Here is a 6,518-nt window from a genome sequence, read left to right on the forward strand (position 1 = left end):
AAAACAAAAATAAGACGTAACATGACGACAAAATGTAGAAGATATTAAAAAAAAAAACATTACGTAAAAGATTAAAACCACATGATCAAACTAAATTAAGACGAAATAAGATTAATTTGACACAAAATGCAGATGAAAACAAAGCAAAAAAAATGCAAATGGCCTAAAAAGTATGAAATACTAAACTATTAAGATGAAAATGAAGCCAAAACAAAGATGAAAAATACAGAATATATGTAAAAACTGCATCAAGAAAACAATGAAAAAGACAAAAAGAAAGACGGAAGATGAAGAAAAGAGAAAATGTAGAAAACATGATATAAAACTGGTGTAAGAGATGAAAACAAGATGATGAAAATGGAGCAAAAACAAAAATAAGACGAAAGATGACGACGAAATGTAGAAGATATTTTTAAAAAGTTATGTAAGAGATTAAAACCAAATGATTAACACACAGATGTGAAAAATGAAACTACATTAAGACAAAACAAGATTAAATCGACACAAAATGCAGATGAAAACAAAGTAAAAAGATGTTTAAAAAAAGTTATGTAAAAGATAAACTCTTTTGTATTGATGTTTACTATTTTGTTTTTTTGTTTTTTTAAGTATCATAAATGTGCACCCCAGTTTTCCTGTTCTAGGAGTTTACTTCTTAATTTTCTATTGTATAAATTCCATCTTTGGTTTTGCTGAAGGAGGACCAATCATTATCATTTGAATTGTGGGTGACATATAACTGTGAGATTCAATTGTACTTTTCAGATGAATAGAGGAGAATGGGGAATAAACATATGAATCATGGAAAATACCGATAAAAGGAGAATTAAAAAAATAAATAAATAAACTTGTCCTCTGGCTGATTAAGTGTCTTATTTCTTTTACTTGACAAACGTGATTGAACCCCAGTTAAAACCACATCTGTTCGATCTGCTTTGATGCACTTTCACCTACTTTCAGGAAACACAACGGCAGCAGGTTTTCTATTTTCAGTCGTTAACAGACGTATTCGCTGTGTTTATGCATCTGAAGGAGATCATTTACAACCGATCTTTATCAGAGCGGTTCATGGTGAACACAGTGAGGCTGTGCAGACCGAACGGAGTTCAAACGCAGAAGAACAAACGGAACCAGAACAACAGGTGGTTCCTGACAGAGACGGACCATAAAACGCAGCTTTAACCCTTCGGTATCCAGGTGAATGTAGTATGGACACTGTGGACTTCATAATATATAAAACAGATCTTGATTTAACGTCTTTCAGTCTTTCATCATATGATCTATGAATGAACACAGATTAAAAAACACACATTTATTCACATTGACCCTTTATTCCTTATTTTTATTTTTTTAAATCTTTTTTTCCCCGTTCTTTTGTTTTCTTTGTTTATGAAGCGTCTTTGAATGTCCAAAAAAGCATCATATAAGTGTGATGTATTATTATTATTATTATTATTATTATTATTGTTGTTGTTGTTGCTGTTATCCAAACGTAGAGGTAAGGTCCGACTGAATTGTGCTTGTTGTTGTTGTACTTTATTTACAGAAGTAAACATTTCTTTGTACTGGTCTGAATGAGCTGAGGTGGGCAGGGTTCAGGGTGGGGGTGGGGGGGGGTGCACTTTGTTTACTTAATTATACATTTAATTTTTTTGCTTTGTTTTCTTCTGCTACACTCTAATTAGAGTGCTCTTTCATTTGTTGTTTTTGTATGCATGTGTAATATATGTGTGTAAATGTGTGTATATATGCATGTTTATACTTAGAAAAAAAGAAAAGCAAATTGTAATTCTGTGATTGGAAGTGTCCTATTTTTCTTCAATCAAAAATATTTGGAAAAAAAAAAAAAAAGTGTCCTCTTGGGAGCCAAAATGCATGCTAAAGCGCCCTCTTGGGAGCCAAAACATGTGCTAAAGTGCCCTCTTGGGAGCCAAAACGTATGCTAAAGTGCCCTCTTAGGAGCCAAAACGTATGCTAAAGTGCCGTCTTGGGAGCCAAAACGTGTGCTAAAGTGCCGTCTTGGGAGCCAAAACGTATGCTAAAGTGCTGTCTTGGGAGCCAAAACGTGTGCTAAAGTACCCTCTTGGGAGCCAAAACATGCTACAAATTGCTCTGTTGGGAGCCAAAACGTATACTAAAGTGCCCTCTTGGGAGCCAAAGCGTGCTACCAACTGCCCTCTTGGGAGCCAAAACGTGTGCTTAAGTGCCCTCTTGGGAGCCAGAACGTGTGGTAAAGTGCTCTCTTGAGAGCCAAAACACACTAAAGTACCCTCCTGGAAGCCAAAATGCATGTTAAAGTACCCTCCTGGGAGCCAAAATGCACAAAAGTGCCCTCTTGGGACTTAAAATGTGTGCTTAAGTGCCGTCTGGGAGCCAAAACGTGTGCCTAAGTGCCCTTTTGGGACTTAAAATGTGTGCTAAAGTGCCCTCTTGGGAGCCAAAATGTGCGCTAAAGTGCCCTCCTGGGAGCCAAAATGTATGATAAAGTGCCATCTTGGGAGCCAAAACGTGCATTTAAGTGCCCTCTGGGAGCCAAAATGTGTGCTCAAGTGCCCTCTTGGGAGTCAAAATGTGGTATAAAATACACTCTTCAGTGGTGAGAATGTGCTGTATGTGCCCTTTTTTTCTTTTCACCCCTGCCCTTCAAAAGTCTGTGCACAGCACTGGGTCTAAAACAGCTGATAGTTCAAATAAACCCAGTTTCATGGACAGACCCAGATGGAAATATTTTCATAATATAATTTTTTTTTTTTTTTAATTGAACCAAAACAAACAGAAACAGTTGTCCTTACCTATAGGTTATTGTGCTGTTATGTTACTGGTCCAGTCCAGTTCAGATCAGACTGGGCTGAACGTTGGACCTGGAGGACATACGTTGGACCTGGAGGACAGACGTTACTGGTCCGGTCCAGTTTAGATCAGACTGGGCTGAAGGTTGGACCTTGAGGACATACATTTGACCTGGATGACAGACATTGGACCTGGATGATAGACATTGGACCTGGAGGACATACGTTGGACCTGGAGGACGTACGTTGGACCTGGAGGACATACGTTGGACCTGGAGGACGTACATGCCCTGCTGTAAATGGACGTGGATCAGAGATAGGACGCAGACTGATGAGGCCTAAATCCAACATGGCGGCGGTCCGTCCCACCTGCAGTGACTTCACACAGCCGGCAGCTCGCTTCCATCCTCGCACTTTCAAGGAGAACGGCGCAGTTTGTGGTCTCCGTCAGCATCGACTCCGTCTGTCTCCACTTCCTTTGAATTCCCAGCGTCGCTCGGCTGCGTTGGAAACACTGCAGCCATTTGTACCGACGTGTGTTTGAAGTGTTAAAAGCTGGATCCAAAATGGGTCAGTGAGACGCTTTTACTGGGTCACAGACGGGAAAGTCAAAGACGACGAAGAGAATCTGATGTGTGCGTTTATGGAAGACAGACGGCAATGATGTAAGAGAACGAAAACCAAGACGGAAAGAAGAGACGGAAGAGACAAAGAAGAAGAAGAAGAAGAAGACAGGCGTAGAAAAGAGAAGATATAGAAGATGTGATCTAAAAATGATGTAAAAGATGAAAACGAGATTAAAATGACAAATAATATAAGATATATACAAATAATAATATAGGATATATAGAGATAATATAGGATATATACAAATAATATAGGATATGTACAGATAATATAGGATATATACGGGTAATATAGGATTCATACAAATAATATAAGATATATACAGGTAATATAGGATATATATGGGTAATATAGGATATATACAAATAATATAAGATATATACTGGTAATATAGGATATATACGGGTAATATAGGATATATATGGGTAATATAGGATATATACAAGTAATATAAGATATATACAGGTAATATAGGTTATATACGGGAAATATAAGATATATACGGGTAATATAGATATATATGGGTAATATGGGATATACACAGGTAATATAGGATATATACAAATAATATAAGATATATACAGGTAATATAGGATATATACAAATAATTTAAGATGTATACAGGTAATATATGATATATACAGGTAATATAGGATGTATACGGGTAATATATAGGATATATACAAAGTGAAATTAAAAACAAAGTGCATGGGTTGTGATCATTGAACTGAGGTAGGATGAGAAGTGAAGTGTCTATTAAAACTGAGGGTGGTGGTTATTTAGCCAGTGTGTGTGTGTGTGTGTGTGTGTGTGTGTGTGTGTGTGTGTGTGTGTGTGTGTGTGTGTGTGTGTTAACTCCTGTACTTGAGTCTGTTTTTGGTTTTAATGTCCTGAATCTTTAACTCATATTGGACCTCATCCTTCTACTCATTCTGATGTTTTAATCTTCTACAAAACATGTCTATGGTGTCGTTCTAAATATACTTTTAGAACTGTCAGTGTATCCAGTCAGAGTTCCCCTTAAACTCCGGAAAACCCCTTAAGCCTCACAGCTTACAGAATGGGTGAATATAATAATAAAGTCTGCCTCGTGTAAATGTATGTTTTTTTTTATGTTCTATAGCATGGATGGACCCACAGAACCAGTACAGGAACCATTATGGTCTGACAGTATACTGGATGGACCCACAGAACCAGTACAGGATCCATTATGGTCTGACAGTATACTGGATGGACCCACAGAACCAGTACAGGAACCATTATGGTCTGACAGTATACTGGATGGACCCACAGAACCAGTACAGGATCCATTATGGTCTGACAGTATACTGGATGGACCCACAGAACCAGTACAGGATCCATTATGGTCTGACAGTATACTGGATGGACCCACAGAACCAGTACAGGATCCATTATGGTCTGACAGTATACTGGATGGACCCACAGAACCAGTACAGGATCCATTATGGTCTGACAGTACACTGCCAGTCAGCAGGATGACCACTGCCTTACATCCATCTGGTATTTACTTTATTTATTTATTCATCTATTTTTTCTTTCTAGAGAACCTCCACACCTTGTAGTATTATTGATACTTTTCATTTCTGTATAAAGGTTCTGCTTGTTTACATTAAACAACATTGTATGATTGTCATGGACCAAGTAAAAACTACAATACAAACTAAAAAAAAAAAAAAAGAAAAGAAAAAAGGAACTACTGGTGTAAACTCACACCCTGATGAAACCTCCACCTTAACCCTCTCCACCTTGGAGGCAACGTTGCCCTTCAGGAGGAGGAGGAGCAGCAGGAGGAAGAGAAGTAAGACGAGGAGGAGGACGATGAACAGGAGGAGGAGGAAGAGGAGGAAGAACAGGAGGAGGGAGAGAACGAGGAGGAAGAACAGGAGGAGGAGGAAGAACAGGAGGAAGAGGAGGAGGATGAACAGGAGGAGGAGGAGGAGCAGTGTTTCCTTCACACCTCCATGAACAATCACATCTGAACACAAACACATCCACCAATCGCCCCCCACCCCCGCCCCCAAACCTACTTCAGGACCAGTGGTTGATGGTGGGACTTTCCTGATATTTCTGCTCCGTAAACGTCCCTGAAGCCCCCACCCCCACCCCGCATCTGCTGACAGACCTTCATCCATGAGAACCTCCCGGACCTTCTCCTGCTGCTCCAACTAAATTAAACACAAGAGTCACGAGCCCAGAAATCTGCATCAGGACACATTTATGACCAGTCTGGAGAACCTGGCACCAGTACGATCATGTAGGAGACCAGAAAAAACCAGCAGGAGAACCAAACCAGACACAAAGAAGAAGAACAGGAGAACATCCGACACCTAGAACCAACACTTAGAACAGTTCCACCTCATGAAAGCCGCACAATCACCACTGGACTCAACAAACCGCGAATAAAGCAGATTAACCGGATTAAACAGATGTCAGTGAATGCATCACTTCATATTTCGCTCCTATTTTTTCTGTTTCTTGTTCTTATTTTTTCTGTTTTTCTTTCTTCCGTTTGTGCTGATCTGCTCGGATGTAAATGCTTTCATTCCAGAGTCAGAGGAAAAACGCAGATAATCCGCAAACGCAGCGGATGTTTGAGTGTTGACATGTTGAAGGCGCAGTTCGGGTTGTTTCCTCAACCGGACACACACACACACACACACACACACACACACACACACACACACGGACAGACGGATGGACAGTTATAAAACAGCACCATCCACAAACCGAGCACCGACCCCGGACCGAACCGAGCCCGGGTCCGTGGCCACGGCTCCAGGCTCCGTGGGGGGACCGGAGGCCGACGTAAACACCGCCTTTAATCCGGTGTTAACGGACCAGGAAGGAGGACGCGTCGGGGTCTTTTCATCGGTCCTACCTTTGCTGCGGTCCGTCAGCTCGGCTCGGCTCGGCTCGGCTCTGGTAGATCCGGGTATCGGGGTCTCCGGTGTACCTGGTTCGGATCCGGGTCCGGGTCCAGGTCCAGGTCCGGGTCCGAGGTCGGTGCTGGTGCAGATGCGGAGCCTCGTCCTCCGCTCGGCTCGTGGTGCTGAAGTGGACAGCGCACCGAGCGGCTCTGGA

The 6,518-nt window shown here is 41.0% G+C and overlaps 1 protein-coding gene across 1 annotated transcript in view; it reads right to left on the reverse strand.

Annotated features, from left to right (window-relative positions):
* srrm3 (serine/arginine repetitive matrix 3) overlaps window positions 1–6,518 on the reverse strand; it is a 106,072-nt gene extending 99,554 nt beyond the window's left edge. Inside the window, 1 exon segment of the mRNA XM_030153200.1 lies at window positions 6,316–6,518. The gene's annotated coding sequence lies outside the window, so the exon portion shown is untranslated.

Source organism: Sphaeramia orbicularis, chromosome 14, assembly GCF_902148855.1.
Source record: "Sphaeramia orbicularis chromosome 14, fSphaOr1.1, whole genome shotgun sequence".
Classification (NCBI taxonomy): domain Eukaryota; kingdom Metazoa; phylum Chordata; class Actinopteri; order Kurtiformes; family Apogonidae; genus Sphaeramia; species Sphaeramia orbicularis.